This window comes from Canis aureus, chromosome 22, assembly GCF_053574225.1.
Source record: "Canis aureus isolate CA01 chromosome 22, VMU_Caureus_v.1.0, whole genome shotgun sequence".
NCBI classification, from domain to species: domain Eukaryota; kingdom Metazoa; phylum Chordata; class Mammalia; order Carnivora; family Canidae; genus Canis; species Canis aureus.
Window position 1 is genome coordinate 12,868,216 of NC_135632.1, and position 23,502 is coordinate 12,891,717.

The 23,502-nt window shown below is 38.8% G+C and overlaps 1 long non-coding RNA gene across 1 annotated transcript in view; it reads right to left on the bottom strand.

The window, feature by feature from the left end:
• Nucleotides 1–22,952, bottom strand: part of LOC144293764 (uncharacterized) — a 147,985-nt gene extending 125,033 nt beyond the window's left edge. Inside the window, exon 1 of the long non-coding RNA XR_013361033.1 lies at nt 22,756–22,952. This is a non-coding gene — a long non-coding RNA (uncharacterized LOC144293764). The remainder of the gene's footprint in view (nt 1–22,755) is intronic.
• Nucleotides 22,953–23,502: the final 550 nt, after the last annotated feature.

Here is a 23,502-nt window from a genome sequence, read left to right on the forward strand (position 1 = left end):
TGCTACGATTTAGGTTGAAGATGAAGAGAGAAAAAGAAGAGCAACGGATTCTCAGGTTAAATAGTGGTTGTGTGTACTGGCTTAGAAGCAGAGAGACATGAATTCGTGCCCCAGATCCAGTACGTACTTAACTCCTGCTCTTGGACAAGATGCTTAGAATCTCCAAGCTTTAGTTTCCTCGGCTATGCAATAAGGATAGTGACAGTAGCCTCAAATGTTACAATGAGGCCAATTTAAATCAGCTGTTCTCAAATGGACCCCCAAAAGTATCACCTAGAGGGAACAGTGAACTACAGGTTCTGATTCCCCTAGAAGTCTGAGAAAAAGGAGGGCCCTAGGACTTACAAGTTGCTAGATGAGGCTGATGCTGCTGGCCTAGAAACCAGACTTTGAGAATCAGTGATTGAGATATATAATCAGGGGGGCACCTGGGTGGCTCAGGTCATGATCCCAGAGCCCCAAGACCAAGCCCTGCGTCGGACTCCCTGCTTGGTGGGGAGTCTGCTTTTCCCTCTCCCTCTGCCTGCCCCTCCCTATGCTTGTACTCCCCCCCCCCCTTTCTTTTTGTCAAATAAATAGATAAAATCTTTAATATATATATAATTGAGCTCCTTAGCACAATTCTTGGGAAACCGCAAACAAGCAGTAAACATGTTTTAGCTATTATTTTTAAGTTACATTTTGGATTTATTTTTAATGAAAAAAAGTATGCTCTAAAGTTTTTAAGATGAAGCATCTGTTATACCATCTCTAATGCTGGCAGAGTTTGTCCTGGTGTTAATTATCTTTCATAATGTAATTAAAGCTCCACATCAAGGCACGTAAGAGGTTTTCACGGTATGATTATTGTCCTATTCCATGTTTATTTGCTGCTATGACTAAATTGCTGAAGCTATATACCCAGAAAATTCTAACTTGAGTGTCTCCTCATTCTGATTATTCTTGTATTATGAAATCCAAACTTTCACTAAATTGTTGGCTAACAGTGGCAGATCGCTGAGTACTTGGGTTCTTCCTACCCGCCTCACAAGATGACAGGGTATTATCTGAAGAATCCTGCGAAACCGCACAGACTGCAAAAACTGGGCTGAAATGAATCATATCATCTTGGCTGTTCAATCATACCCGATTCCTCAGAGTTAAGTGAATTACTCTTCAAGATTAATAACAAGTTCCAAATTATACTTGTACAAGCTTCAAACACTTTCACATTCAGTATTTTATCTGATCTACACAGCCTCACGGCGGCAATTTAATCGTCACCGTAGCCATCCCTCAGAGGAGGAAATGAAGACTGGGAGCGCTTGTAATTGTACAAAGTCTCCTTCACTATCAGTCGCAGAACCTAGACTAGAACTTAGATCTCTAGAAGCCAAGAACTACATACACCATGCTCTCAGAATGTTTTCAGAACATTTAAACATCAAACCTAAGATGCTTTTTGAGTATTCACATTTTTTCACTTGACAGTGCAGTGAAAACTGAAAAACTTGTCCACTATGAGAAATGGTAATATAGAGACAAAAAAGAAAAAAAAAATGAAAAACACATCTAATCTTACTCAAAAAGGACCACTGTAACATCTTGCTGTGCAACTCTCTAAGCTTACCTTTCTAGGACACTGCAAATCAAACCCTGATGCTTTTGAAGCTGCTGTTTTCATTTACTGGCATATCATGATCATCTTTCCATGCTGATTTTTTTTTTTTTTTTTTTACAACATAGTGATCCATTGTTTGAAATCACTATAGTTTGCCTAACCAAAAGAGTGTTAGGTGATTTCCAACTTTTGCTTTTTCAAAGAGCAGTCTGTTGAATATTCTTGGAGCTCAATCTTTCCCACATCCTTAGTTATGTCCTTGGGAACAACTCCCAAAAGTGGAATTACTACGTCAAAAAGCATGCACATTTTCAGTCTTTTAATATACATTGCCAAATTGACCTTGAGAAAGGTTCTACTAAATTACTTGCCATTCCTCAGCTCCTGGGCATGCCACTTCCTTCTTTTATTGGTATTACATATCATTTATTTGGCTACTGGTAGATTTCCCCTGCCCAAAGCATCCTGTGTTCTGTACTTTCACAAAAGAAGCCTTAAAGAGCTCAATAAAAGCACCTGAAAATCTCTTCTCATGGACATGATTTGAGGATTGGAAAAAAAAAAAATTGGTAGAGGTCTTGCCTCAAAATACCTTCCACCTCCCCATTCTACCCATGACAGCCAACCTTTATTGTGGGCCACGCATTATTCTAAATTTTTTATGTGTGCCAAATCCATAATCTCTCACTACCTTTCTAAAAGGAGATGCTATTATATCATCCCCTTTTTACAGATGAAGAAATGGAAACCTATCTCTGCCCAAGATCACAAGGGAAATAGCAAAACTGATATTTGAACTCAGGTAGTCAGTCATTCAAGTAAGAAAAAGTAAATAAAAAATGGAGAGGCAAATAAGAAGGCAGTATACGAAGAGAAACAAGAGGTGGTGTTCCCAAATGCAGAATGGACAGCCCTAAGATTGTCACAGAAGACAATAAAATATGAACATGTTTTGGATCTTTCACTCCTACTAAAATACAAAAGAAGTTAAACTAACAGAATCCAAAGTGGAACTAGAAGCACTGCCCAGCCAATTTCTGAAGTACCATTTCATGGGCCTTGGAAGGAAGAAACCCAGGCCCAATGAAACGCAAGGCCTCCACATCAAAGTGAATTATTTCAGAAGCCTCAGCCTGTAAACAGAGCTATTCCATCTCTGCCTCCACCAATTTATGGCTCAAAGTGGGCAAACTAAATCATTAAAAGCTCTGATAGAACAAACCTATTTTCTTGACCTATCATGTTTTCAGGTCAGGAAATAGAACAGAATAAGACATGATAATTTAAAAAGAAGAAAAAGTCAGACAAGCTATTATGTCTATATCCAAATTCTGGAGGAGACTGCATAAAACTGCTCATTAATTCTGGTACAGAATGAATATAAACTGCACTAATCCAAATGTTGCTAACCTTTGGGAACTTCGATGCATTTTGGAATAGTAGTGCTTCTTGAAAGAAAATAAATAAATGTGTCCCTGTGTTGATATTCTATTGAGTTGTGTACTACTGAAGATGTGGCATAAACTCATAGTATGATTCATTAAAGCAAGTGAGACGATTATCAGCCCTTCACAAGAAGAGCTTTGTCCAGAAACAGCAGATGCTGGACATCTTCCCTTTGTCATGCATGGCTTGACTCCGCTAGCCCTCACCCAGTCTCAACATACTTTTTTCCTAAAGCACTATTTGCTACTGTCTTGTTTTTTTGTTTTTGTTGGTTGATTGTTTGTGTTTCTTGGGGTCTGGGGTAGGGGGCTTTTTTGATCCATGCCTTCTAAATTGGAAATCATCTTGTACCACTTCCTAAAATCACAGTATCACAGCAACTAGATCTGTGGAAGTCTAGTAAGGCAAGGAGTAAAGTCAGGGTACAGAGGTAAAAACAAGACACTAACATTGTTTTTTGCTTGTTTTATTATTCCCAACTTAAATATGCCTCGAGTTTCTCCAGATGCATATCTCTTCGCCCTAGAATTAACTAAAGAAGTCAGAAAGAAGGTAACACAACTGATAGAACTGCTTGTCCTAATGGCTTCATTCTGATGTAAGAGAGACTCAAGTGTGTACGCTTCTACTGTCAATAAACATGTTGCATGCAAGCAGAGATTCCTTTGGGCAAGAAGTAATCGGTCTTCTCCCTGAAGGAGATAGTCATTCTACTTTTTCTTCTTGTTGCAATCTCATTTCTTTGTCCTCAGTCTAATTCTAACATAGCCTATTTTAAATTCATGGTTTAATTTTCCTATCATATTTTCAAGAGCCAGTAAAATTCTGAAGCAGACAGAAAATGTAAACCAGATGTTTAAGGCTACAGGCAACAGCATAGAGTACACTCAATTTTTGCTGTAATTTCTTTCTTTTTCTTTCTTTCTTTTCTTTCTTTCTTTCTTTCTTTCTTTCTTTCTTTCTTTCTTTCTTTCTTTCTTTCTTTCTTTCTTTCTTTCTTTCTCTATTTTTTTTTTTTTGGAAGTAGCCACAGATAAATAACCAACTCAAACAATAGCAATGGAAATGATGGAAGAGATGCTGGAATAGTGTATTCAAATGCAATATCCTTCATTTCTTCCTTTTAGTTGAAAAATTATTCCAGCTGGTTTTATCATGAAACTTTGCCCCAAAGGAGCAAAGAAGTAAAAGCTAAAACCTCACATAAACTCTTCTAGAATAGCTGGAAAAATGCCTTCAAATAAAAAATAACCGAATATTGGAAACGTGCTAAAGTGTTGTGGTAAAATACTGTGTGCCCATTGTAAGCTTTCCAAAGTAATTACACTTTGTTCAATACAAGCCCATCAATCTCCAGGATCATATTATTTGTTGTTCTCACCAAAATCCCTAAATAAAAATGAAATATACTATGACTACTATCTCTTCATGAAAACATTTCCTTTGAAGACTAATCCTTCAGAGATACCTCTACAGTTGATGAACCAAGTTTCATTCATGTTTGACTTGGCCCAGATTATAGGCTTCTTTAGTCTCTTTGAAACATCTAAGAGCTTAGTTATGGAATACGGTAAGACTTTACTAATTCAGATTATTTGTGGGGAGGCTAGTATGTTTAAGTGATAAAGTTTTCACTAAAATTTAGTTGTGTTGTCATGAGACTATATGCATGAATAGTCACTGCCACATCAAAGTACTGCCAATTTGACCTTAGGCAAGTATTTTATTGGGTACAATAACATCCCTTTCTTAGCTATTACTTTTTATTAAAGACTAAGATCTGTTCTTCTACCTGAGTAACATAGATAGTCATGACTTTATACATAGAAGATTAAAAAATGAAAGCATATAATGACATGGCCTTTAAAAAAGCTAATGTATTTTCCTAACCACAAATGCCATAGCGTATTTACAGTTGTCCCCTCTTTAACGCTAGCTGCCTGGAGAGCATAATTTGGAAATAAATACTTATAAGATGATCCCCCTACCTCTTTGATGAGAAAGCTTTACATGGTATGCAAGCAAGGGCCTTGTATCGCCAACCTCATTATTACACTAATTGGGAAGAGGGCTATAACCTAGGTAATATTAGAATTCCAAAAGAGTGAAAACCTTGAGAAGCAGTCAAAAATTGAAAGTGAATTTTAATTTTCATGAGCAAGTTTTATATATATCAAGCATATTCACAAACCAACTTTGAGCCAAAAATATAATTTTTTAAGCATGTTAAAGTACAATATTAAGTCATGCGCTGCCCACAAGCAAAAAATGGAGACACAATTTTCACATCTATTTTGTAAAGCTAAAGTGGCTACTTGAAACCAAGATCTTTTGGAATGAATGAAAAATCAACCTAGTGAGGTTCTTCAAATCCATTAGCACAGTATGATCTATAATAGAGAACAAGTTACTGCCTATGAGAAATATAAGTGATTACTGACCACCTAGAAGAGAAATCAACACCACTCGCTCAGGTTACATCCATTTCTTTGCAGTTATCATATTATGAGGATGTCTGAAAAACTGCATATACCATTCAGCTGAAAGAATTTCAAGCTGCCTAAGTTTCTCTGATTGGAGAATCTCTCAACAGTGTTTTCCATACAGTGCCTTTCACTTGAACAACAGGAGACTTAAATTCCCCAGGGAATCATACTACGCTGATGCTTCTCCTTGAATACACATCAAATTTCCATTTCTTATTTGAAAAGCCATTTGAAGAAAAATTACATACATTTTTGAGAAAAGAAGAGCTTGATCAAATTTTTTCAATGTGTTCTTGAATGAAAACAAAAAACTAAGAGCAATACTTATTGATAAATATATCTATGGCAGAAATAAAGAGAAACCTTCCAATGTCTTAAGAGAAACCTTGCCCTTTCAAAAAGACCCAAGCTAGGCATCAAAGAATCAGATTCAACTGGCTGAAGGGATATTTATTTGTGTTCTGAGACAGCCAGAAACTTATTCTATTCTGGAACAATTTTATAGCTAACTAAAACTTTTTCAACCTGATTCACATTATCTTTGCCCCAGTACTTTAACTTTATTTTTTCCTTGTCACTGGCCAAAGTTCAATCATTTATTGCCTTCAGAAGAACTCAGAACATGCAACTGAGGTCCATTTTGGGAAAGAAATTGCAAGGTAAGGGAGTCAGGAGAAAACAGAAAAAAATCTCACCATTTTGGCTTCTTCCTCCTGGAACCTTATGACTTCTAAGTTAGAAACCACAAACCTACATATGGGTATAATTGGCTCTTCTCTAAAGCATTGTTTACCTTACTAAGCATATGACCCAGAAAAATTATTGCCAAAGATTTTAACTCCAGAAAATGGAAAAACTGTTGAAAAGGGAATGAGTTTAACATAAAATATATACAACTTCTCCCCCAGGAGATACATTTTTATGAAGAAACAGCAAACTGTGCTTATATATAGCAAATCCTTATTTACTCAGCATTAACAGGAAATCTGTCCCGTTTCTCACAACCAAAGCTTTTGGCACTTAAAAATATTACACCTTTTATTTTGAGACCCAGATTTTATTTTGTTTTGTTTTTCTCAAGATCCTTGGTATTACTTGTTCTACAGTGATATACTTACCAATGAAGAGTGTTTATACCCACAGAATGTAACATTGTTGTTTTAATGACCTTTGTTTCTAATCTTTTTATCATCACCATAACAGCCAAGCTGTCATCTCTCCCTCACTATATAGGCGAGCACCTAACAAACTCTGTAAGTATCTAAAGAGTACCACTTTCTAATTTGTTACTGTGATCTGCTGTATTTCCAGAAACCAAATAAACAAGCTTATTAAAATTTCCTCAAAGAGGAACTCAAAGAGTTAAAAATAGAGCTACCCTACAACCCAGCAGTTTGCACTACTGGGGATTTACCCCAAAGATACAGATACAGTGAAATGGTAGGACACCTGCACCACAATGTTTATAGCAGCAATGTCCATAATAGCCAAACTGTGGAAGGAACCTTGGTGTCCATTGAAAGATGAATGGATAAAGAAGATGTGGTATATATATTCAATGGAATATTACTCAGCCATTAGAAATGACGAATACCCACCTTTTGCTTCAACATGGATGTAACTGGAGGGTATTATGCTGAGTGACATAAGTCAATCAGAGGACAATAATCATATGGTTTCACCCATATGGGGAATATTAAAAATAGTGAAATGGATTATAGGGGAAAGGAGAGAAAATGAGTGGGAAAAATTTGAGAGGGTGACCAAACATGAGAGACTCCTAACTCTGGGAAATGAACAAGGGGTAGTGGAAGGGGAGATGGGCAGGGGGATGGGGTGACTAGGTGACAGGCACTGAGGGGGGCACTTGATGGGATGAGCACTGGGTGTTATACTATATGTTGGCAAATTGAACTCCAATTATACACACACACACACACACAAATATATAAATTATAAATAAATTATTAAATAAATAAATAAATAAATAAATAAATAAATAAATGCTAGGTGAGGAATTTTTTGGTTAGCAAAGACCATAATATCTGGCTACTCAGAAGCCTTTCCAAGTCTTACTGTTAGCATATTGACTATTTCCTGAGTGGTAGAATGTGCTGCTTACCTTTCATATAAGTGAGGTGTTGTGTGGTATACGTGTTTGTGGGTTGTGTTGTTACCCAAAACAAATTTCACCATTCTAATAATTTTTAGTCTTAAACAAATTGAGCAGTGGATCTTTCTAATCACAGACTGCACATGTATTTCAGACTTCAATGATCTTCTATCAACAAACTAAATTAACTTAAGACAGAACATATGTAACGGGGATGAGGGAATGCTTTCACACATTTGGAAGAAGCCAAGGTCAATGTTTGGCTTCTGGTCATATACTAGATTGATGTGTGTAATCTTGCACAAGTTGAGAGCACAAACACACTCATGCCACATGCATGCACTCACTCATGCACACATTGACCCTCAGAGGCCTGTGTGGTTTGTTATTCTAGTAACTAAATCCAGTTCCCTTTCCTAACCTGAGTACACTCAAGGCTGAGTCTCTCTACTTTCCACGTTATACACACGATATGTTGTATAGAGAGTGCTTTGTTCTTGGATATTATTATGAAAAGCAAAAGATTCCTGGGACTGACAAAGAGATGATGCTCTCACAGCATCTGTCAAATGAAGAAAGCAAAAAGAGAGCACTGTTTTAGAAATGACATATTCTATTTTGAAGAAAATTTGTAATCTCACTCTAACAATCTACTCTTTTTTACTCGACTCCTAGAAATGGCTCCTTTTTCACATTTCTGCCTCTCCTTCCTCTATTTTTAATTATTATTATTATTATTTTTATTCTTCAACCATCAGAGCATTCTGCTCTCTCCAGCCAATACTGAAAGTAATTTCAGGCAATGGCATGATTCGAGGCTGCATCATTACTCTAGTGAAAAATGAAAAGCATTACATTGGCCATTATCATCATGCCAAAAAGGGAAAAAGCACACTTAAATAACTGCTGAGTTAAGCCCTAATCTTCATTGCCTAGACAGTTGCTATCCAAGCAAAGATTCTGTCATCGACTTATCTTCAAATATATATTAAAAGCTTAGTTTCATTTTCATTTCCGAAGATTATATCTAATCAGTAACCATCCTGGAGCACAGAGTAAAAATATAAAGCCTCTTATCTTACATGCTAATCATAAGGCTGGGATGATCTCCACCTATTCCAAACTACTGCTAAGTATCTCTGAGATGAGGAGGAGCCATTAAGTCTACAGTGAGAGTATGAATTGATGAGGAAGCTCTAAAATACTTGGGAACATTTATAACTAACTCAGAGCTGCTTATCCATTTTAATATTGTTGTAGATGTCAATTAGTCCCATGCCCTAAGAGATTTAATGTTCACACAAAGACATTTCTCCCCACACTCACATTTCTATCCCTTCACTTATTAGGTAATTTGACTAAGACTTAAGAAACTAAATTTGAGGGCTTAACTTTGAAACCTGAATTTGGAGAATATCAGTTTTCCTTAATGCTTCATTCATTGCCTAAACACTGACTAGTACAAAGCACACAGACTCAACAAATGACGTTAAAATCTTATTGATTCTGCAGTAGGATGCAGAAATAATCCAAAAATGGGGTTACCTTTGGGAAAAGTTTTAAAATAGGTGATTTGTTTTTGTAACCTTCTCTTCTCACCTCATTTCCTCATTATGTTTCTTTACATTTACTCACTCTTTCTTCACCAAACATTCTTAGGGAAGCCTTGTATTTTACCTAAAGCTTCTATTCAATATTTAATTTCTTTAGACCCAAATGTTACATTCTTCATCAACTTAAACAGCAGAAAGAAGTTGGGGCACCCAGGTGCCTCAGTTGGTTAAGTGGCCAACTCTTGATTTCCATGGGTCATGTTCTCAGGGTTCCGGGATCAAGTGCTTCACTGGGCTCTATACTCAGGAGGAAATAGGATTGAGGATTTCTTTTGCTCTCCCTCTGCCCTTCCCCACACTCATGTGCATTTGTACTCTCTCCCTCTCTAAGTAAATAATTTTCTTTAAAGGATCTGTAGAAAGAAGGAAGGAAGGGAGGGAGAGCATGAGGCAGATAATTGCCCAAACTCAATCTGATTTCCCAGCCCAGAATACTTAGAATACTTAGTTCTTAGACCCTTTCTTCCAATTCAGCAGCAAGATATGTAGAGAATAAAAGGAATTGTATATTAAGAAAGTAGAAGTATAGAGAAAATATATTTTGAGATACTCTCTTTCTCTATTCCTTTTGGTTCCAAAGAAATAGAAGAGAGAGTCATGATTTCATGACTGAGTTTATTTTGTAAGCAGAAGTTTAGAACTAAAAGGGACCAGCTCACATCTCCTTGGGGCTAATTAGTCCATTTGGTTTCCATTTATATGTGATCATCATTCATCATATTCTTCATTTATTTTGGTTCAGATTCCTCTACTGTGACTGTATATTTCCTCTTTCTATTTTACAAAGAGCCTTCTTTTTCCATGAGAAAAAACTAGCCATACTCCAGGCCATGCTGAGGCCCTCTTCCAAATTCTGCTCTCTATGGCCAAGCCCCATCAATATCCCCCAGTGAAGGTCCACCTGTACTGCCTTGATCTGACAATGATTGAGTGGCCATTTAAACATCCAAGGCCTATTCATATTATTTTCCCCTTCCCCACTTTCCTTCCTTCAGAGTTGTTTTGAGCCAAGAAAGAAGCTTCTAATATAGCTTATCATCTTAACATACCTTGTGGAACTGAAGAAATCACACAGTATGCTCCAGCACCTCAGAAATAGAAATTATCAAGTTTTGAGATAATACATTTAATAATCACCATAGCTTCAATTAAGGACATCCACTAATAGAGGCATTTCTTTCTGCTTAATCATCTTTTCTTTGCATTAGTAAGTTATTTCTGGCAGGAAACCCAAGATTATTAAGCTGCTGCATTCCCCTACTTCATTTATAAGTATTTCCACCTGGACTGGATTTGTGAAGATTCAAAAAAAAAAAAAAAAAAAAACACACACACAAAATATCTTGCCTCTCAACAAAATATTTGGACCCTGGAATGAACTGAAGCTCTGAACAGAGAGAAAATGACAGCATCAGCTCAATATTTTTAGGGATGTGTTCATTTTAATCTCTCTAAGTCTAGTTACCAAAAACACCTTGGGAGCCAGTCCACCAGCCTCCATAACAGCAGTGCAACTTAAAACTGTCTTCACTGAATCTCATGTCACTCTGCTTCAACATAATAAGATAAAAGGCTAAACCAACTCATCTCTCAATTCCAAAGAAGAAAAATTATTTTTCAGAGCTATGTTCTTAACTTATCTAAGAAATTACTGCAGCCTTTTGTAATGTTTTCTCCCATAGCTAATAATTCTGGATATTCATTAGTGGTAGTATTGTCGATGATTGCTAATGAAGAAGAGATTTAGTTTCTTACATCTTCTACTTGTGCTGCATTATAAAATATTACTTGAGGGTTTGAAGTGTTTCTTAAATCCTAAAATTAGAAATCAATCTGATTTGAATGAAGAATGCTTCTGTTTAGTTCAACAATAATTCTTTGTATTAAAACATATTTCTATTAGTGTAGTAATAGAAACTTTGATATGAAGATTAATCCTTAATCCTTAAAATAGATTAATCCCAATCCTTAAAATAGAAAGCATATGCAAAAGAGGATGCTATTTACAACCACAATCTTCTATATCTCTGAACAATGCTGAAATAGTACAAGAGAAAGAAACTAGATTAATATGGCTGCCACTCAAATTCGGTAGGATATATACTTAGCTAGATATTTAAGTAAGTTTATCTTAAATTATATCCATAACATCATTGCTAAACAAGAAATAAGGTCAATAGAGAATTGGAAATTTGGATGAATCTGTGAAAAACAGAAGCCAAGATAAGATTAATAAAGGAAACCACAGATCAAACACACACAGGCATGGACTCCTGCAGAGGTGAGGGTGTCTCTAAGGTTATCCAGACTTGTTTTCAGCAATTCATGAGAGGCCCCAGGGCAATTACTGGAAATGAGAAATTGCATTGGAAGCAAATATGCCCCTTGGCTCCTCTTTCCTTCAATGCTGAGCAAGTGGCTACAGCAGAACATATCCATGAAGGAAAACAGGAAGGACAGAAGTGTTAACACCTAGTTTTAAACTACAGAAGACAAGCTATGGGTAAAACCCACCCATTGAAACTCTAACCCTTCCACCCCCTTCCACACAAAATAGTATTCACCATGGACAACCTCTGGTTATCAGAACAGCCTCCGGCGACAGGGGAATAGAGATTCTGAGATACAAAGATGAACAGATGATTGAAAATCACATGTGGTTCAGGAAAAACACCACCATGAAAAACAGGCACAAATAACAAAAGAACACAACCCCAGAAAATCAGAGATACAATAACAAACAGAAGAAACTTTAAAATAACTACAACTGATAACTTCAAAGAAAGTTGAAAAGATAAACAATTAGAGATCATAAATGTTTAAAATATTTCAAAAGTGAAATGAGCAAAAGGACTAATAATAGAAGGTAACAAAACCATGGAACTAGAAAGTAAACTATAAAAGAAAAGCTAGGAAAGATGAGAATAAAATAAGAAATCAGAGAGGCTAGATACAAGTAAACAAGAAATTTCTAAATATATCCGAAAGACCTGGTGAAACAGGTCTTCAGTTTAACATGGACCATGAAGTACCAACCAAGATGCAAACTGCCCCACCCTCCCAAAATATCATCCAGTAATTTCAAAGCACAATAAAAACCAACAGGTCAACTTTTACTAAGGAAAGATTTTACCTTTCTTAGAAATCTATACTATTCTTAGAAATCAACAAATCATGTATATTTTTTAAAGTGAATTATAAAAGATTTAGATTAACGAACAAGCTTAATTCAGGAGAGATATATAGAACACTCTCTTGAATATACTTAAAGGAACATATACTCAAAACTTCAAAAGAAATCAACAAAATTTCACTTACTTCCTGAAATTTTCAATAATTGCTGATGGTCCAATGCTACGCCCCTCAAAACCAGAAAACCCACCTTAAAATACAGAAATAAATAAAACATAAAAAATTTAAAACATAATTACCATAATCCTAGAGGATATGAAAACATCAACAAAAACCTCTTAAATTCAACATGTGAATAGTTTCTTTAGGGAAAACACACACTGGTTATCTTTTCCAAACATTTCTTACAGAATGCAATGCTCTCTTTGTCATGTTTCTGTTTCCTATACCAAAAGGGAATATTGGCACAAACAAAAATCCCACATAGAAACAAAATATTTTTGATAAAGCAAGCCACTTAAAGAACAACCAGGCTCTCTGGCAAGAACAGAAATACAATAAAGGCTGATGATACCACTGATGAGACAGGTACAATTTATAGCCACAAACTGCCTTGGCAACACTAATCTGCACTCTCTTCCCCTACAGCAGATTTTGAAGTGGTTAGATCTTATCAATATTCCAGTTGTGCAAATTCCTATTGAAGCCAGTTATTAAAGGAGAAATTCACAGAGGCAGTCTGGCAATCAACAAGCCCAGGACTCCACTCCAGCTTTTTATATTAGGTCTTCCTGGTTGGGTTTCCTTCTCCAGGCTCCCGTGAAGGAAATGTTTTTTAAGCCTTATAGAGCTTCTGCATTGTAGGAGACAGAAACCTTAAAATTTATGCACTACTGGAATGATCTAGCAGCAAGTTCACTGATTTTAGGTCAGTACGAAGGAGAAGGACTGGGACTCACACCTGAGGCAGCCAGAAGCGGTTGTCTGCTTTCCAAATGTCCAAGTTCCTTGGTTCCAGTCTACCAGCTTGCCCTGAAGAATTACAGGTGAAGCATTTCTCCCTAAATCCAGTTTGCAAAACAGTAGCCACACCTATACAGATTGGTCAAAGAGAAATGAGTGGCGTGTGGGAAAACCATACTTTGCATGTAGTGATATCTTTTCTCACAAACACATAGGTTACTTGCTGACAAATTCTCAGTAACTTGAAAACAAGACACCCATGAAAGTGTTTTTTAAAATTCTGAGTAAGGGGCAACTGGGTGGTCAGTGTTTGCCTTTGGCTCAGGTAGTGATCCCAGGGTTGTGGGATCGAGTCCTGCATCAAGCTCCCCACAGGGAGCCTGCTTCTCCCTCTATGTCTCTGCCTCTCTGTGTCTCTCATGAATAAATAAATAAATAAAACCTTTTAAAATGAATAAGTAAATTCTGAATCAATTTTAGTATAGTGAATTGAAGAAGATATATATATTATAATAATAACATATGATTTTTTTAATTGTAATACAGGAATGGCAAACCAGAGCAATGTTATTCACAAAGGTGATTAAAAGTTGGGGGTGCTCATCAAGGTCTTTTGAAATGAGTAGTAAGTTTGGCCACAGTAGGATGAATTCAGAAAAGCTGCCTTATTTTTGTAACTATACTAACAATTTTTTTAAAAACTTGAGAACCTTCACTAATTATAAATATGCCTCCGTTTTTCTAACATAAACCATATAACATAATTCTCAGGATCAATCTGAAGAGAACCACAGAAAAAAAGGGAAAACGTCAGTAAATACTAATGATGACATAACATTAATTAAGCTACATTCCTTAAGTAAAATCACCAAGGTATAGATATGGAGCCCGCGGACTACTGTTTCACAGATAAGAGTGAAATCCATTCACATAATTGATATTTAATAGTGACTATATGATTATATTTGCTTAAATCATACCAGAAAATAATAATTGTTTTTAAGTTAAGGAAGGCATAAAAAGGAATACAAATATGCAAATTTAGAGACTGACTAAAAGAGGAAACTAAATAAAGTATAAAAGTATGAAAAAGTATGCAGCTAAGTCCAGATATAAATTACCAAGACTACACATTCAAGTATTCCAATAAAAGTAAATCTGTGAAGAAAATAAGACAAATATGGAATGATACACAAAAGGAATGAGACACAAGAGGAATGACACACAAAAGGAATATAACTAGAATTGACAGAAATGACAAAATAATCAAATACAAAATGGAAGAAACAACCGAAGCCCATAATTTGGTTTATTCAAACTCAGCTATAGCCAAAGTCTAGAAAGTCAGGATAAAGAGAGCCCCTGGGTGCTCAGTCGACTTGATTTCAGCTCAGGTCATAATCTCTGGGTCATGGGATAGAACTTCACATCAGGCTCCAGGCTGGGCACGGATTCTACCTAAAACTCTCTCTCTCTCTTTCCATCTGCTCCTCCCCCTGCTCATGCACTAAATAAATAAATAATTGTCCTACAAGAAGAGTGATCTCATACTGAAAAGAAGACTCTCACAAGTAGAAATAATTTGACATTTTATGTGTAGAGCAGGGTGCTCTGGAATAAGGAAAGTGTCAAAGTAAGATTATTTTCTTTTTTCTTAAGATTTTATTTATTTATACATGAGACACACAAAGAGAGAGAAAGAGGCAGAGACACAGGCAGAGGGAGAAGCAGGCTCCACGCAGGGAGCCCGACACGGGAATCGACCGGGGGCTCCAGGATCCCACCCTGGGCTGAAGGTGGCGCTAAACCGCTGAGCTACCATGGCTGCCCTCGAAGTAAGATTCTAATAACATCGCTCTATTTCCATCTTCTCATAACCATTTAGATTTATTTTAAAAATTAGTGACATATCATGAACATAACAATGGGAGGCTGTTTTCCCAGCAAAAAAAAAAAACAACACCTGTTCGGTCTTGCAATTGGATTCATCACTTGAGTCCACAACTGGGATAGAACAAACAGGGTGGTGTGGCCACATCTCTTCTCCCCATTACATTTTCTTTCTCTCCCTCCTTCGAGAAAAAATTAATTTTTTACATGGAAAGTCACAGATAAGACCTTATCTTAAGCAGTTAGATGCTTCCATCTACTCACTTTCAACCTCCCTCCTCTCCCTGCTCCCAGGATGGTGTGCTCTATGCCCCTCAACATGTTTTACAAATATTCTTTATTCCTCAAACCATGTTCATCCATGTTATAAAGTACAACACTCTTTGTCAGGTCTCAGCTGAGGCTCTAAGCCGAGGGTTGGCATGATAAAATTTTCTTTTAAAAATATGGGAAGCAGGAATGGAATAGAAGGCAATTATTACAGAAAGTTGTCATCCCTGTATGCTCACAGGGACCGGGGACTCATTCCATTCTCTTTACGGAAGGAGCTATGCAGATTGTGCCCATGCATAAGGATGGGGGATCTCAGAAACCATACAACTGGCCAGCTAATTGCTAAGGGGGCTTTTGTTTATTTGGCTGAGTCAGAGGCTTTTCCTATCTTTTGAAAAGAATAAATTATAATCGTGTCTGGCATCTTACTCGACTACAGGGGTAAAGACTGGAAGTTAAGATAGGTATGAGTAAATGTTATGCCAAAGGAAAAAAACAGCAAGAAGATAGTGACATACTGCAATCTGTGGGCTCCGCTTACACGTTTCTTCCTGTTTTCACTTAAATCCATTACTGACAGCAATGAGCAGGAGTAACTCAGAAAGAAGAAAAGGATTATTAGTCGAGCAAACCTTATCCAAAGGTTTCCTGGTTTGTTTAGAAAGGTCTAGTTTTCAGGGTGAGCAACTGAGTGTTGAGAATTATGAGGAATATTCTTCCTGTTATCTGCTACATGTATTGCTCTAAACACAACATGGATAAATTTCAGTGTATTTTTCTTTCATTTAGTAAAGACAATCCATTTTGAGCATCTCTTTATGAAAATAACTCAGAACACTTTCTGTTGTGTACCTTCTTTCTTTTTAAAGGGTTTGAATAAATTTTTAGCATTAAAACATTTGCAAAGCTTTTAAAACAAGCTTTCTTTCCTTTACAGGCAAAAATGCCATTTTAGTATGCGATTCTTTGATATCACTGATGTCTCTGATAAGTATCATCATGGTAGAACCTAGGAATATCATTTAAAATTCTTATTTTCCCGGTAGTATTTCATGGAGAGAGGAATGTAATTAATATTTAATCACCATGAATGTGAACATAGTTCTATAGGAATTGAAGTATAGTCTGTTTTAAATACATTTGCCCCTTATTATAACAGATCAGTGGTCAACACATTTCTATCCTGTAACAAGTGTGCAGAACAATAGAATGCCCTAAGTCAGGCACCTGGGTGTTTCAGTTGGTTAATCATTCAACTCAGAGTTATGGCTTAGCTCAGAATTTCGGGTCCTGGGATTGAGTCCCATGTCAGGCTTTGTGCTCAGTGTGAGGTCTACTTGTCTGTCCCTCTCTCTCCTCTGCCTCTTCCCTTGTTCTCTCTCTCTAATAAATAAATAAAATCTTGGGTTGCCTGGGTAGCTCAGTGGTTAAGTATCTGCCTTCGGCTTAAGGCGTGATCCTGGGATCTGGGATCGAGTCCCACATCGGGCTCCCTGCACAGAGCCTGCCTCTCCCTCTGCCTATGTCTCTGCCTCTCTCTCTGTGTGTGTCTCTCATGAATAATAAAATCTTTTTTAACAAATTCTTAAAAAAAAGAAAAAAGAATACCCTAAGTCATGACTATATTAAGGAAAATTGAACAGGGTCATAACTTTAATTTCCTCTCTGAAATTGGTTAAAGCTAGGTATTATAAGGAGAAAAGCTATAGATTATTCTTACTTCTTCAAAAGCCATTTATTTGTAAAGCATACTAACCAACTTAGCCCAATAATTGAGATGCAGCAGGGCAATTATTGGTAGTGAAAGCTTGATCACAGCCTTGCAGCTTCCTGGCCTTTAAACCTGGATCTCTATCAGATTCTGAATGAAGTATTGTTTTAATAGTTATTGGTCCATTTAAACATTATTGGATCAGTCGTGATCATTGCCTGCCAAGATGCCCTACTCCCTCTTCTTTTTGACTTGTAGAGTTTTTTTGATCATTGCTCTGGATCTTTCCTTTTGTTGAGAAAATCACAGCTCTTGACAAGATTTGGATTTCTCTAGAGCCATGCTTTGCTATTTGGATTGCTTATCACAGGAACAAATTTATATGTCAATCTTGCTCTACCCTGGATCATAACACTACTCTGACCTGTACTTGACAAGAGACCAGCAGTTAATTACCACAATCAAGAGAGAAAATACAGAGCCTACACCATCTCTTAGGCTCTGTATTGCAGAGACTGACTAAACATTGGTCCTTGTAATAGGAATCTTAACAAATGAGAGCTTTGTCTACTGCAGATAAAATTTCCTAATTTGAGTTACTATGAATAGGAAGTATCTCAAGAGCTCTGAAGTCTGAACCTTTTTCATAATGACCCAAGGAACCAATCTTTCATGACTGCAAGTCCTGTAGCAATCTCAATTCATAGACCATAACCATAGGCGTCACCATAATTACCCTAATGGGACGTTGAAAGTCTGACATTATTACTTTTAGTTGAAGCCACCACTTAGACTGCTTTTTGAGCCAATTGTTTCCATATTTGGTCGAGCATAATCATCTAAACCATATCTAGAGTTCTGTCTTATTAAAATGGAGCCTCAGTATAAAATAGCATGTCATTTTAGATTTTCATAGTATTATAAAATAACAGATATTCATTTTGCTTTTCCTCCCCAAAAGAACCCCCCTTAACATAGACAAACAGACTATATAAGGTTAGACCTTATGTGTGCAGAACATAATAATAATACAAGAAAAAGGAATTTTATGGATGTAAACAGCTTTGATATTTTTTTTAAAAAACTTTTTATTACAAATTCAACTTTTCCACTACTATTTGTTTAAAATAAATCCCTTGAAATTCAGTTGTCATTGATCCTTGGTTCCTTTCTTAGGGTCAGAAATTTTTAAATTCAATTTAATATGGAAGCTTTCTTCCATTTAGTAAGGAGAAGCACCACATAAGAGCTAAATTTTCAGATGTCTCACTGAATTCACGCACAGCCATTTTAAGAATGTCTGAACACTTGCTGGTTACCTGGTTTGGACATCCTTCAAATGAAACAAGGAGGAAAGTTCTCCTCACTGAAAGAGTTATTTTCTCTTCCTTTTGCTTCAAGGAAATAGTGCCTACACTCAGTCCATGGTCCCCCCTATTTTCCTATAACATCACATCTCATTTTGTAGCTCAGCTTTTTTTAAAGAAAAATGAAATGAGTGAAGAGACTATTATTTCTCATCAATTTCTCTGGAAAAGCAGACATTTAAAACTGTTTCACTGACTGAAAACATTCCTTTATTTCTCCTGTCAGCTTTACTGTCTTTATACAAGTTTCCTGAGCACGTTATGAAGCCTTGGAGGCTTGTCTCAGATGAAACCGCTGCTCCTGGCCAAAAGGAGTCTCTTATTCTCCACATTTCTACCACCGTCCCTGGGCAGAGTATCAGTGAGCACAGACTTCTGCCTATCTGCAGGGTTAGGGCTTCCTATGTCCAACAGCACATCAGTCTGAAAAAATCCATTAATTCTAAAGCCAAGCACTATTTTTCAACTCCACTATCACCTTCTACCCTTTTTAAGAAAAAATGTTTATTGTACAAATGTTTGAGAATACAATACAAAAATAAAAGTCACCAATAGCCTCAAATCCAAAGATGACCACTGTGGTTCATAACTTCAGGTTTATCTTTCAGAAATAAAATATATGTCATCTCTTTGTTTTCAAAATTTATATCACACTATAGCACAGTTTCAGAAATTAACTTTGTTCATTTAATGCATTTTTGTACTTGCCCATGACTTTTTAGTAACCATGCCATGTTTCATTGGACAATGGCCCATAATTCCCTTGAACTGCCCCCTTTTTTTGGGACATTAAGGTTTTCTTTTATTTAAAATTTTATTTATTCATGAGAGACACACAGAGAGAGGCAGAGACACAGGCAGAGGGAGAACCAGGTTCCCTGCAGAGAGCCTGATGCAGGACTCTATCCTAGGACCCCGAGATCCAACCTGAGCCAAAGGCAGACACTAAACCACTGAGCCACCCAGGTGCCCCAAGGTTTTCTTAAATTGTTTGCTATTATAGAGCAGAGGTAATGTCACAGTCTGGAAGTTCACCAGCAAGGGAGGAAGGTTCCTGTCCCTTTGACAACATTAGGCTTTATGACTGATGATTAATAGCACTTTTAGTTCTGCTTGCTTGTGTTCTTAATATTAGGCATGTGGATCTTCAGTGAAAGAGGAAGAGGTAGAAAGAGAAGTTACAGAAAGGAAGGAAGGAGAACAGAGAAGAAACAACCATAGAGTGCTTTCCTTGGGTCACATTCCACTGAAAGCTTTTCATCACTAACTCGTTTAACCTTTACAATAAGTCTTGACTTACCACCTTATGTGGTACAATTATTATCTCATCTTAAAGATGATAAATTTGAGAAAAGAGAGGTTATTGGGCCCACAGGCTATATACAGTTTGAGTATCTTTATACCAAAAAGTTGTCTAACCTAGGAAGATTTGCTTAACTTCTCAGAAACTTTATTTTCTCATTTATGAAATTAGGAAGATGTTCAGCTCTCTTAAAATTCGAAGAGTCTATGACTCTAGAAAGAAGTGCCAAAAGTACATTGCAGTCAGGCATCTCCACAATCGAATAGGAAAGTGCCAGGCCACTTACAGAGGACTCACAAAAGGGGACAAAAACTTGTTCTACAATCATTAGTCAATACCCACCCTGAGGAAGTAAAAAGATGAAGGTTGCAGAAGGAAGTGTTTCCCTGGAAAAGGTCCTCTGTGTGCTACAGCAACGTCCCTAACATACCCCTTCCGCTCCACCTACACCTTTTCCCACTTTGGAGAGGGGAGTCCTTTCTTCTGACCTTCAGTTACATGAGAGGATTTTCCTGGGGGCAACTCAGAGTTGTCTTTTGGAATTTAAGGAATTACAGTAAAATGGTGCCTCGTTTTTGGCCAACTGCTAGCTGAAACCCTTTGTGGCAATAATGAAAAGGTAGAATTCAGGAAATGCCTGCATTACCACCCACAGAAGTTCAAGTGTGTGTTTTGTGTTGTCTGTTAAGTCCAAATGTGAAGCCCGCTATAAGACATCTGCCTGGGCACTGGCCAGGGTAAGGCTATCTCAGCAGAGAGAGGCCAGAGTAGTAATGGGACGGAGGAGGGTGTTACAAGCTATTTGCATGGGAGCTTCTTACTACTCAAAGGATTTAGGGGCAGCCCAGGTAGCTCAGTGGTTTAGCGCCGCCTGCAGCCCAGGGCCTGATCCTAGAGACCGGGAATCAAGTCCCACGTCAGGCTCTCTGCATGGAGCTTACTTCTCCCTCTGCCTGTGTTTAAAAAAATAATAATAACAAAATAAAGGTCTTATTTAAAAAAACAAAGGATTTAGTCTGAGAACTCAGGAAAGATGATCACAGATGTTCCCATAAGACAATACTTCAGTTTCAAATGCCTTCCAAGGCCAAGAGAAACGAATGGCAGTTTTCCTCAGTACCATCTTCACCCCTTACCTCCTCTGCCTACTAGCTTCCAACCCTGGAGGGCCAGGGCAGCCTAGCAAGTAGGGGAGGAACAGACATGAAGCAGGTAAATGAAAAAGTTGGCCACATGGTCATTCTGTGTCAGCTTGCAGCCACAGCTGACACAAGCCGAAAAAACAGAACAAAGTCTAGGATTGGGATTTGATACTGCACTGAACATGTTAATTAGTGAAATGAAGTTATCCTAATATACAATAGTGACTGGCAGACATTCCATTATCTGAAAGTGACAAGAAAAGTCACCAAACCTACTCAATTTTTTATCCAAAGAGAAAAAAAAAAAAAAAAACTAGTGCCCCGAGCAGGTTAAAAGAGGCAGTCGGAGGAAAACAAAGTGGCTTTACAGTGGTACCCTACCCTACGGAGTTCCATTTTTTTCCACAAATAGGTTGATTTACATGTATCAAAAGAATCAAAAGACCTCCTCGGCTTGAACATGAATATGTCTACTGCTGGTTTTAAGTGGGTTTCAGCATACTCAACGAACTGGTGGGGTAGGCCTGCTAGGCATCCCTTTGCTGGGACACTCTCAGGAAGATAAACTATCTTAGAAAAAGAGGAAAAATAGGTTGACACAGTGACAAAGCTCTGTTCCTCAGGGTGAAGAGGAGATTCCAATATGGTGTTTGTCAGATTTTTCTGCTGCCCTCTCCAGACTCATGTAGTATATAAGTAGAGAATGAAGGAGAAGGCTGTATAAAAGTGAAAGATTTGGGGCAGCCTGGGTGGCTCAGCGGTTTAGCGCCGCCTTCAGCCCAGGGCATGATCCTGGAGTCCCGGGATCGAGTCCCACATCGGGCTCCCTGCATGGAGCCTGCTTCTCCCTCTGCCTCTCTCTGTGGGTGTGTCTCTCATGAATAAATAAAATTAAAAAAAAAAGTGAAAGATCTGTCTCTAAGGATTCCTCTCCTTTTTGTCCTTGCCATGGCTCACTAGGACTGGAGTGTATTAAATTATGGGCTTAATTAATTAATTCTGGGCCATAAATAAATAAATTCTGGGCGATTAATTAATTAATTAATTCTGGGCCATATGACATGCTTGGGCCAAAGGGATGCGGCCCGAAGTTACAGTATTTTCTTAAGTCTTAGGGGGCATCATGTCTCCACTCAGTACTCAGTCCACCGTTTCCACAAAACATTCCCCAGGTGACTACTACTGGACCCAAAGGAGATGATGTGACGCATGATACATGGAGTAACCGAATCTCAACCTGCAAACTGCGCCCAGACAATGCGGCCTGAATCCGGCAGAGCCAGAGCCAAGCCACGAACTCGGGAGTAAAGGGGAAATGTTGATCGTTGAGAGCCGCACATATGTTGGCGTTGTTTGCTGGGCAGCACGGCCACAGTGAAACACAAAACTGATCAATACAAGCGATTTGTATAAAAGCGCTGCCAGGCATCGGGGCCTCTAACCGGAGGGCCTGTGTCTTGCTTCAACGCCGTCTGACGGAACAGGCCCGGCTTTCCCCTCCTCCGGCCTCCACACTCTTTTCCAGTCGCAGCCTTTGGAGCCATCTTCTCGGCCATCCTCCGCCTCTGGGACCAGCCGACGCCGCACTCTGCGCTTAGCTCGTCGCTGCCCATCAGCCTGTCCACCGAGGCTCCCCGGGTTCCCCACAGCCTTACCGCACTGAGGCGAGTGCTGACAACCGTCTGCTCAACACGCGCGTGCGGCCTCCACGCCTACCTCTCCCTGGGCCTCCGGGCCTCTGTGGAGACGTAGTAGCTGCGGTGGCCGGGCAGCGGGTGGGGTGAGGGCAGCTTCTTCTTCACAGGGGGGCCGAGCGTCTCTCCAGGACGTGGGGTCAGCGCGGGGCCGCGCCCTCTTCCAGGCGGGGAGGCAGCGAATCCCAGGCCGCGGAAGCCGGAGCGCCTGAAAACGGGCCCTCGAGCGCCAGCAACGTCACTTCCGGGAAATGGCGGCCGCCTGAGTGGCGGGGGCTGCCGGGCGCGGGGGCTGCCGGGCACTAGCCGCGGGGGCTGCCGGGCACTAGCCGCAGAGGCCCAGGTCTCCCGGAAACGTCCGCCATCAAGCACCACTAGGAGCCACTCCTGCAGCACGCGGCAGCTTTTATTTTATTTTATTTTTTAAGATTTTATTTATTTATCCATGAGACACAGAGAGATGCAGAGAAAGAGGCAGAGGCACAGGCAGAGGGAGAAGCAGGCCCCACGCAGGGAGCCCGACGCGGGACTCGATCCCGGGTCTCCAGGACCACCACCCGGGCCGAAGGCAGGCGCTACACCGCTGAGCCCCCCGGGCTGCCCACGAGGCAGCTTTTAAACTACCCCGGGCTGTCGCCCAGGCCGTGGGCCAAATGGGAGCAATGAAGCTCCTGCCACACTGCAGTCGGGAGGGGTTCGCCCCTCGTGTCGTTGCTGAACGCTCAGAGCTGTGGCATCCTGGGTAATCCAGGGCTGTCGCGGTGGCAGG